This window comes from Haemorhous mexicanus, chromosome 9 (assembly GCF_027477595.1).
Source record: "Haemorhous mexicanus isolate bHaeMex1 chromosome 9, bHaeMex1.pri, whole genome shotgun sequence".
In the NCBI taxonomy this organism is placed as follows: domain Eukaryota; kingdom Metazoa; phylum Chordata; class Aves; order Passeriformes; family Fringillidae; genus Haemorhous; species Haemorhous mexicanus.
Window position 1 is genome coordinate 10877482 of NC_082349.1, and position 11344 is coordinate 10888825.

At 49.4% G+C, this 11344-nt stretch overlaps 1 protein-coding gene across 2 annotated transcripts in view; it reads right to left on the minus strand.

Annotated features, from left to right (window-relative positions):
* Positions 1 to 11208, minus strand: part of ST3GAL3 (ST3 beta-galactoside alpha-2,3-sialyltransferase 3) — a 187305-nt gene extending 176097 nt beyond the window's left edge. The window contains exon 1 of one of the 2 annotated variants that reach the window (XM_059853992.1): positions 7948 to 11208. The gene's annotated coding sequence lies outside the window, so the exon portion shown is untranslated. Of the gene's footprint in view, positions 1 to 6107 lie in introns of both variants that reach the window. The other variant, XM_059853997.1, reaches the window with a different exon arrangement.
* Between the last annotated feature and the right edge of the window lie 136 nt (positions 11209 to 11344).

Consider the following 11344-nt stretch of genomic DNA (forward strand, 5'->3'; position numbering starts at 1 on the left):
GAGAGCACAGAACCAAGCAATGCCTGCTGGCATGCAGGCTGGTTTGACTGTCTGGGAAATATTTTGCAATGCCTGTTTATATTTTACCCATTCTGTCCAGAGTGACAATGGTCACCATAGAATCTGTATGCTGACTAGTTACCACGCTGCAAACCATGAACACAGCCTCTTAAAAATAATAGGCTAGGTGAAGGTTCCCTCTTTAATTCTACTCCTTAAGAAACCAGGTAAAATAACCTCCCCCCCAGCAGCCTCCCCACTGAAGCCTACCTGAGATCTGGGAGTGAAATAGGGAGTCTTGCTCAGCCCAGGTGCTATCACTGGATTTCACAGTGCATTTCTTCATGCCAGTGCTGCAGGAACCTTGAATGAGCCCAGCTCCAGCTGTGGCCATGCTGTCTCTCTGAAGCCAGGAGTGCTGTCCTTGAGTTTCTGAGATGATTGCTGAATAAACTTGAATTTCTGAGATGCTTAGAACTGTGATGGCCATGAACCTCAATGGCTTTATCTTGAGCTCTCCAGACAGGTATTACCCCATTCCCTTTCATACCATAAAAATAGCTGGAAGAGTCAGGTGAGGCAGGCAGGCTCCATCCAGCCACTGCCTCCTCTCAAATGGGAACCGCAGGAGTGACTCCATCTTACATGCTGTCACAGAGAGGAGGGAATTCAGCAAAGTAGTGGCACAAGAAGAGGCTGCAGCTCCCCAAACCAGCCACACATGCTACAGGCCCAAGTAACTGGCAAACAATTTGATGATTTAATCACAGACTCTCCCAAACACATGTGTTAATTTTTAATGAATGGTCAGCTGGTAGGAGGCCAGCATAACCTAAAGGGTCAAAGCAATGGGCAGAGAAATGGCAGAGCCCCAGACTGTAGGTGAAAGCACAGCTAAGGGCATCCTGAGGCTGTTACACAGGGAAACCCCTTCCTGGGCAAAAGGAAAGTTCTGGGTGCTGAGAGTAGGAGCATTTATAGAGAACACTTTGCCTTCTCCACTGCTTTCAATAATGCTGCAGGATTTTAATTAAAAGTATGTATTATAAAGAATTAATAAGACTCAAGTAGATTAACAACTACACGTATTAACAGCTACATTCTGAATCTGTCAGTGAGCCAAGGCTTAATGGGGAGACATCAACAACAGAAAGCCTACCTAGACCCCCAGTGACCCCTGGTCCAGTGCCATTTAATAGGTCTTAATATCAATAATCTGGATAACAAGATGAAGACTTACATTTGGGGCTGATAAAACACTGAACACTGCTTGCTGCTACCAAATTCCCCAGCCACACATGAGCTGAATGGCCTGGGAAAATTATAACAGCTCCCAGCCCAGTGATGGGCTGCAAAGGAAGGTTCTTGGGAATGGAGAAGACAGGCTGTACCACAGGGTGGAGAATCTCCCTGAAAGCGGGGGTGGGAGGCGGCAAAATTAAGGAAAAAAACTGCAAAAGAGCTGTCCCCACACGTGACTGTTGCCATAAGCCTGCAGCACAGTACCTTGGCTCTGAGGGCCATGAGTCAGAGGGGCATGGAGAGGATTTCCAAGCAGAACTACAGCTCTGGCAAAGCCAACTTGATGTCTGGTCCAGCTATCTAAACTTCAGAATAGGCACAGAAATCCCAAGGAGCAGCAACACCACCACAAAAAAAGGAGCTAAGGGCTGGAAATGTGACTAATAAGGCTGCATAAGGTGTGAGGAGTACAAGGTACTTCACTGCCCCAGGAGAGGGTCTCCTCACTGCCAGAAGGAGCAGAGTACTGGTATGGGCAGAAGGAACTGCAGAAGCCAAAGGTGAGAAGTTGTAAATGGGAAAAAGTGAAGCCTGGAATTAAGTACAGCACGGTCACTGAAGGTTGCAGGGGCAGCCATCCTTACCATGAAGCAGCTTGCAAAATAAGTTTAGATCTCAACTGGATTTCAACAAGTTTCAGTTCTCAATTTAAATTTTTTGACATCGGTGGCTCAGGCATGAAGAAGAGATGCTGCATGGACGTGCTTGCTGTTTTGCCCTGACCTGTAAGCATCCCTCCTGATCTCCTGTCCAAACAGCTCCAGCAGCAAAAAGGAGGCCAGGACTGATTCCTGCAAGTCAGAGGAGGCAGTGGAAAAGGTGTGGAGGGCTCTGCCTGAGGACAGTTTTGTTCACCTGCTCTTCCAGCTCATGCACATGTCTTTCTAAAAACAGGTACAACAGCCTGAGCTGGCTCTGTGGCGTTACACTACCTGCAGCAGTGCTCATTGCCAGCCCTTGACCCTGGGAATGTGTAATTTCCAGCCTGGAGCTTTAGTACTTAATTACTTGCACTGGAGCAATCCCTTGTGTACCTTTAGCTGGCCTGCTATGGTGATGGGGCCACTAGCCATGGGCTCCTCTTTTCATCCTGTTCAGCCTCCTCTCCATTGCTCCATGGTGAACTGGAGCCTCTGAACCCAAGTAATGCACCAGCAACCTTCACACAACACAGTAACCAACTCTGTTACTCATACCTGTCTCTCCCATACAAGCCCAAGTGAACTGATGCCAAAACCCACAGCATAAGCACAGCAGCACAAGTGCCTGAGTTGGTGTCCATTTCAGGTTTACAAACCTTCCCCATTTGGGTCACTCTGATCTCTTTCCCAGGTACCCAAAGGAAATGGTCAGCAACGCTGTCTTTGGTAAGCAACTCCCAGGGCATGTCCTGTCTGCAGAGCCACAGGCTGCACCCCTGTGGGTGACTGCCCCTCTGAAAACCCCATGATGCACCAAGGGACATCAACACCTCCCAGGGTGCAGGGGGATGAGCCCAGAGAGATGCTCTTGAAGCATCCCACCTCCTAAACATCTGAGGCAAGCATGATGCTCAGGAAAGGGATCAAGGAGATTTGAAGTAGCAAGGGCAAGGAGAGGGAGGAGGAAGGGAAAGCACCAGCCACCTCAAATACCGTCAGTCAGTGGGAAGGTGGTGGAAGGAAATGCTGGTGCTGCTGGTGGAGGTGCTTCCCTATTGGTCCTAAGAACAGCTGCCTGGCCTGGGGAAGTGGGTTGGCAGGGTAGCTGCCAGCTGAGGTAGCCCTGCCATGTCCCAGTGCCTCACTTCCCCACTCCTGGATCCTGAGGTTTGTCTGGTCCCTCTTGGGAAAAGGAAGAAAGGAGAGAAGCCATCCAGCATGGCATGGGCCATAGGAGCTGTGTGAGAGGGTGCAGGGGCTGGGGGCTCACTTTGCATTGCCCTGACCCCTGTGCTGCAGGACGTGGCCAAGGGTTTGTGCTCTGCTGCAGGACATGAACATGCTCAGTTTTGGAGATTCAGCACTTGTGACAACCTGTGCATTCTTGCAGCCGCTTTTCATAACAGGGAGTTAGAGCAGCCAGGAAGAAAGGCCTCTGGGTGTTCTGTTTTCTGGCAGGATGTGGGCTAATAGCAGCCATGAAGAGGCAGCTGCCAGCCACAGGCAGGGGACACAGACAGAAGGGTGCTGCCAAAACACCTCAACCCCCCTGACTACATCACTTGAAGTCACACAAGTCTGTGTTGGTATGAGTGAGAACAGGACTAAGGGAACACTGGATCCTTGTGTAGTAAGTGGGATCCTAAACAGTGAATGGACAGAGCTGCCAGCCAATGGAGGACTCTGCCTCTGTCCCAGCAGTCATGGGGAACCAGCCAGGCCAGCAGTCCTTGTTTTCAGCTTCAACCCATCCCACCCAGCCACAAGAAGGTGGGGACAAAGGTCCACCTCTCCAACAAAGCTTCTCTACCCTGCTCCATGGGAACCAACTTCCTATGCTACAGCCAAGGGAGTATGAACTTTCTGCAGTCATCACCTGAGCCACAGCTATGCTGGGGGATGCTGGCAGATCCACAGGGTCAGAGAGAAGCAGCTGCTCAGGGCTGGAGCGTTCCAGGTCTCAGCAGCCAGTTGAGGGAGGTTTGCACCTGCAGCTGAACTGGTCCTTCCAATGAAGGCATGGGGTAAGACAAACACAGTGAGGTGTTTGTACCAGTGACACCCTTCCTGACAGACTGGTTCCTGGAGGATGGGGAAGATAAGCCCCACTGCTTTCTGCAGTCACCCAGACGAGTCCTGTGTTCAGAGTCCAGCACCTACAACCCAGGTTGCCATTTGAGCCCCTGTGTGAAGCTGGGTAGAACAGCCTGTTCCAGCCCAACCCAGCTCCCCTCTAACCCAGCTACAGACCCTGTGCAAGACAGCTCTCCCCTCTGCCAGCTCCCACAGTCGTGGCTTGGCAACATCACCGCCCAGCAGCACTGTGTCATTGTGTGTGTACAGGGCATCGGGGACCTGTTTCATGCAAGGTCTTCCCTGCAGTGCTGAGGGACCAGCTTCAGACAAGCCTGGCCACAGGAGACAGCCTTGTGCCCCTGATCTCCTGTCCTCCATCAACTCACCCAAGTCACCTCCAAATCACTGCTCCTTCCACTCCACCAGTTGCAGCCCCACAGAGGGCTCTGATGAAAAGGGGAAGCTTTGATATCCTATTCCATAGAATTTTCCAATAAGCCTCAGGCCCTGCAGAAAAGCCAAACTCCTCAGCTGAAAGGGTTCCTCTGTTCTGTGACAGCAAGTGACCATGTGCAAGTGTGTCACTGCCATGCTTCAGTCCCATAGCTTCAGATTAGTCCCTCCTTTTTCTTCACAAGCCAGGAAATTCCCTTAACATCAAGATCCAGTGAGACCTGGGGAATTCATTAAGCTGCTCTCTAAAAAGCAGTGAAGCTGAACAAGTTCAGAGGGAGAAGGATGGTGGTATCCTGCACCAGTAGCTGCTCCCAGCAAGCCCAGAGCCACAGTGCCTAGTCAGTGCTGCCTTCCCTGGGGAAAAAGCCCACGCTTCTCCAATTGCACCAGGTGGCTGCAGCTGGGAGAGGCATTGCATGGTCTGGATGTGGAGTGAGCCTGTCATCTCTTCCTCATCAGCACAGCCAGGTCTAAAAATATCCCAGAGTGGGTTGATGGTGGTTGTGCTACAGTCTCCATTATGCAGATGGAAATGGCTGGTCCCTGCCAGAATGCCTGGGGAAGCACCAGCTCCTCTGCCCTCCACTGGCACAGGATCTTGGGATCCTGTGCTGTGCTGCAGAAATCTCCATAGGAGAAAGGTGACAGGGACAGACTGTGGCACAGAGCGTCCCAGCCAGACACAGGATCACTGCTAGGGATATCCTGGTCAGGGCAGACAGCTCCATAGGCTTTGTCCCTCCTGGGTGCATGGGACTGAGCAGGGTGGGGAAGAGGGGAACGGAGTTTCATGGCCCAGTACCATGAACTCCTAACAGTAATGAAATAGGAGCTGCCCAGGCAGCACGTGATGAGTCAGAAGTGTACCCAGACAGCTGAGCTGACAGCACCGTGTGTGCAAGCATAAGGGCACAGGGAGCTGAAGGACAAGTTCGCAGAGCAGCCACAGCATGAGTGGGATGAACCCTCAGCCCAAAGGAAAAGCCAGAGAAGCACTAGAGCAAGGGGCCAAATTTACAGCTTGGCAAGGAAGAAGGTTGGCTGGCTTTGTATCCTGCAACATGCTGCCAAAGGGCAAAGCTGCCAGCTCCTCCCTTCCCATCCCAAATCCACATGGCCTGACACTGAGCACAACTGCTGACGCTGAGCCTCCGGCAATCGCTCACCCAATAAACTTGACTGAGTGGGAAAAGCAGCAGAGACTACTGGAGAAGTCAGGAAGGATGTAGCAGCTCCTGTAGGAATGGCTTACAGGATAAGATTGTGAATCCAGAGATTCTGGCTCTGATACGGATTCTTGGCAGGCAGGCAGAGTCTGATTTCATCCCACCCTCAGAGGTGTCCCCAGGATGTCACAATCATCCTTGACCACTAACCTGAAGTGCAGTTTACTCACCCTCACCGCATGGTGTGCTTTCCTCAGATCCCGGGCCAGCAGGGCAAGCCCCCTGCACAGCCCAACCTCTCCAGGAACAGTGACCAAGCATCAAGGCCACACTGACTGGGTGGCACTTCCCAGAGGCACACACTCCAAACACAGTCCTGTCACACCTCTCCCCGCACCACACTCTTGGCAGCTCCCACAGCCTGCAGGGAGCTGTCGCCAGGGATCAGAGCCCTGAGCAATCTCACCTGCTTGTAAGGCTGGAGGAGAGGTTGTGCTGGGAGAGCAGTGAATCCAAAACACCATATGGCCCAGCCACAGCCAGGCATCTGTTCACTGGGAAGTGGAAAGTCTGCCTCAGCAGGTACCAGGCACCTCTCCAAAAAGGCTGCACAAGGGCTCTTCTGTCCAGTGGCTTCAGGAGGAAGGATTCTCTAGGCAGGCTCCAGCCTGCCTGGAGAAGGGGTGGGGATCTGCTGTGAGAGGTGATGACTGTCCAGCCCCCAGGGTCACCCCCGCAGCCCTAGCCCTGCACTCTCTCTAGGAATGATCCATGCAGCCTCCACACAGCCAGTGCCCAAGTGAAGGCTGCTTCTTTGCAGAGTCTGCAAAGATGGCAAAAGGACTGATCCAGGTCCCCCAAATCTGGTGGAGGACACAGGCAGGCAGGAGGGATCCTGGGCAGCTGTCTCAGCCAGCATGGTCCAGGGTAGTGGTGAACAAACCAGGCTCCTGGGGAAAGACCTCCCCGGCACACTGTGCCAGTGCAATGCCCCACACAGGCAACAGTCCAGCCCAGAACAGGCAGGACAGTGGGGCAGGAGAGACCTCACTACACTGGGCTGGGACCCCTTGAAAGGGCTCCTCTGGAGAAGGTGAGGAGTGAGGAGCAAGAAGCCCTTCCTCCTGTGCTGGCCCATCAGGTGCTGACGTGCCTGGCTCCCAGCCCACCGGCTCGGAGTCACGCAGCTCCCATGAACGCCGTCTTTCTTCTCCCTGCTGCAAAGCCCTTTGCAGCCCCTCACCCGCTTCAACTGGGGAGGGAGAAGAGCCAAGATCTCTTTTTCTGTCCTTTCCCCTTGCCAGGCTCTGCACAGTGCTGAGGGCCCAAGTTGGGGGTCTCCTTGCTAGTGACAGCACTGCAGACCTCTGCTCCCACAGAAGAGCAGGGTTGGCTCCAGCCCCACTGTGTGGACGGCTGAGGAACCAAACAGGATGCCCTGTGCTACTTCTACATATGAAAGAGAGAATGGCAGAATATGAGCATTTACACTTCTGCCAGTCCCTGTGGACGCCGGCTGTTAAACAGTATTTGGAAACATCTATCCAGCTGGAACTGGGAAGGCCAGAGAGGACCCAGGACAGACCATCTCTGGCTGCCAACACAACTGCTCTCTTCATCCTGCCCTGGCTCTGCTGGGCCTGGACAAGCAAAGCTGTGTTCCTGCTGCAGAGCCAAGTAGCCTGGGCAGCCATCCACCACAGGCAACCACAGTTCCAAACCACATGAGCTGCTTAGCCCTTTGGTGTAGCCGCTCCCCATCACCAGTTTCCTTGCTCTTCTGTATCACATCACTCCTGTTTTCCATGGAACTGTCTGCAAGTTAACCGCTCCTCTGTACCTGTACCTGCAGCCCATTAGCATCCACCACCCGCACTAAAGGCATCCATGCACACTATCCTGCACCCAAGACACTGTCATTTCTTTTTAATTACTTGGGGCTATCAGGAAGGAAGTTTGAGTTAATCCCTGCTGTGAGGATAGGCAAGAACATTAGCCCAAAAGTTGCAGAGATACTGTATTCAAGAGAAGCAGCAGCACTTGAGGAAATGACAGAGTCCAAGCATATGAACTAATATCAGCTCATTCCCAACCATCTGATCCCCATGTCTGAAGTGTCTCTGGAGGTCCACGGGTACAACACACTGCCATGCCTCCCTATATTCAGCAAGACTGCGGGATTGAGTCACTGCACTTCTTGAAGCAGTTTGCTTTGGTCTATAGCACACTTGTTGGGCTGTAAAGACAGGTTGACTCCTAACTCCACATGGAGGACTTCAGCCTGGATATGAAAACCAGCCACCCACCTTGCCTACAGCCTGTGAGGAGGCAGCTCTTCCTTCAGCCAGCAGTGTGGATAACAGTGAGAGCATCCCAGTTCCTGGGGTGTTGGAAGGCATGAGGAGCCCACGCTGCCAGGCAGTAACTCATGGGAGGTAGAAGCACCCAGGCAACAGGCCTGTTTCATTTCTCTCCTGCATCGTGTACTGAAGGTGTTCACAGCCACTGGAACCATTCATAACAGTGAGAACGTATCCTAAATGCAAAATTCCAGGCCAAAGACACCTCTTCAGGCTCTCTGACCTCGCTCAGTTTTGTTTTAAAATTAACATGCATACTATACCATTTAAATCCTTTTTCAGTACCCTCCCACGCACTTCCCTCATTTGCTAGGTGCTGTCAGAACTGTTTTGATGCTGGCGTTGTCACATTACTCATGCTGCAGCAAGGAGGCTGTGGCAGTGCGTCTGCATGGATCTGCCACAGCTTCATGAAAAGATGGGAATCAGCTGAATATTTCCCATTCTTCTGGAGACCATTCTGGTGAATGGTCAAAGGAAACTGCAGATACATACCCTCAGCTATGCTCATTACTGGAACCAAGCAACCAAATGCCACCTGGAATGTTGTGCTCTTCATTCATCCAAGGGAGAAATCTACAGCTGTTCAACAGCTCTAACAGCAATGTGGAAAAATGAAGACTGATTATTGTAAAAGAGGAAAAAGGCTTATTTTGACTTTTATCAATACAACAATTGTTGTCCATGTTCAGCTGAAAATACGACACACTTTAAACTAATCTAAATGCCCAAACTGACAGATTTTGTGTAGTATCTACAAATTAGTCAGGAAAAAGGAGCCATTACAATTTTCCCCAAACTACAAAAGCTGGCTATAGGAATACCTGGCACGTTAGGTTTCAAAGATACGAGCTGAAATAACACAACAATAAGCAAATTCCTGAAGGTTACTGATACACTTGGTGTATCAGTAACAAAAATCCCTGAGCTAAAGTAGAAGAATCTTCTTTCTCTGACTGCCAATTCAGCAGGTCTTAACCAGCACTGTGAAATTCAAGAGTCAACACCAAAGTAAAGAACAGAGCTGTCTGAGACTGCTCCCAGGTAAGATTTTCTGATGACTCTTCTTCTGGCACTCTCAGCTATAAAAGGAACCTAAGGCAACTCAGTTCTTGCTGCAGATGTCTCAGCTCTGTGTTTCAATGAGGAGAGATGATTCTGTTGTTCCATCCCTGTTCTAACTAAACAGCCAAGCTGGACTGAGTCCTTAAATAACAGAACTCCACTTAGAGTTCTGAAAGACACCCAAGAACTCACTAGATAAGCATTAAGGAGATGAATATTAGAAAAGAATAATGCTAATAGAAAAATTAGAAGCATGATGAGAATTTCCAAGTCCTATTGCTTTAGTTCTTAAATTACAGATTGTCTTTTTTGAAATTAGATTTATTTCTTGAGTAAACTAAAAACTACATACAGGCTACCAGTCTTGATTTCGTCCCATGTTTCATTAGAAAACAAGCACAACTGCAGACATGTGTCAGACAACAGGAGCCCAGTTAAAGAATGGAAGAACAGAGATGCATTGGAAGCCTTAGGATTAAGTGGCTATGCTCCTCAAACAGTGCAGAATCAATTCAACCCAGATAAAACCACCATAAATAGAGAGAAGAAGGAAGGAGAATGGGTCCTACTACTGACAACACTGCCTCTGGTTGTCTGAGAAGTCTGTTGATAGAAAGAGGTCTCCTAGAAGTCCAGTCACAGGCAGAAACATTACTGCAATCAGGTGTTTTTAAAAGAATATAGTCACCTTTTAAAATCTTATGAAAAGTTATCACTGACTTGTGAAGCTCATCCTGAATTTAGGCAAGCCACTATCTGTTTATATAAAAATTGCTCCTTGTGTGTCCAACCTGAACCAGTCACAGATGGAAGCTTCATGAAAAGTGAAGAGGTCTAGTGACTGCAGCACCACATGCAATGGACCCAACAAAGGGCCACCAGAGCGCACACTGAGCATGATTTTGTACTGAACATACTCAAGAAGCACCTGACTAGCTGATAATCTGGCAGCCCCTCACCCTCACTGGAATGATGCTGTAAAAAGGATAAACACACTTCCAAAAAAGCCAAAACCACTGAAGAAAATTATCAGACATGATAAAAGTCTTGGTAATGGAAAGCCTATGTACTTTTGAGACAACTGCTCTGTCCAGAACTTTTACTGTTATCTGTTATGCTTCAAGCCATAAACCAAATTGCTTTTGCAAAGTCAGATAATAAAGACCCCTCAAACATCAGGGTCACTGATCTTAAGTTCAGAGAGAAGCCTAAAACACAGTTTAGTCCCTGCAGCAGTGTGCTCACATTTGAATGATGCAGCACAAGAACTGACAGGAAAACTGGGAAGGCCCTTTGTCTCAGAGTGCAGGATGGCAGCACTTTCCAACACAGTGCAGTCAACTGTGGAACTGTCAGCAAGAGCAAATCTGGCACCTGCAGAAAACGTGCCAGAAACAGTCAACAAAGCTCCTGTTCCAGAACAAATACTATGCATAGGAGCTCCTGAAAGTCACTGAATACTGTCAGAGGTGAGTGGCAAAACCTGCTGCAGGTGATCAACAGAATATCCTGGGTTGGAAAAGACACAAAAACCAATAGAATCCTGCTCTTGGCCCTGCACAGAGAAGCTACAAGAACCAACCCAAAGAACACCACACCAAACAAATCCAGCTGTTTCCTACTAGGTCATCATTCTAGGATGAAGCTGTTGAGCCAGGTGTTTGCAGCACAGGTAGTATAGCATCTGGCACCTAAAAGGTGCATTAAAGTTCTCCAGCAGTTTGGGGACAAAGACTGAATGCAGGCACCTTTTCTCTGGAGGGAGAGTGGCAGATTGAGACAAGGAGTGTATTTTTCAGTAACACACAGGTAGTGTAGATCCTATGAGAAGTTAATACCAAATTAACTCTGACAGAACAGAGGGAAGTTTGTTAAGGCCCTGCCAGCTCCTCCACATTTGCTCACAGCACATCACTTCAGAGGCTTACATACAAGCTCAGATGTCAAAGTGCAGTTTAATTCCTATTGCCTGGACCAGATTAACTGCAGCTACCAGACTCAGGTCTTAACAGATCCTGGTTTTATCAAGCCAACTATCTCATTCGTAAGAAAGCCATTTAATACCCTGAGACCAGGAGTTTTGGACATGGTAAATTGAAAAAAAACCCAAAAACCAAAAACCACAAAAAAACCACCCCATTATCTCCTTTCAGAATCTGTTTAAGCCTTCCAGTACTGATGAACAAGGTATTCCACCACAAAAACAGGACAGATTACCTCTATGCAAAACAGTGTGCAAATCTTTGCTACTTATCCTCCTGATCCTATAAAAACGTAG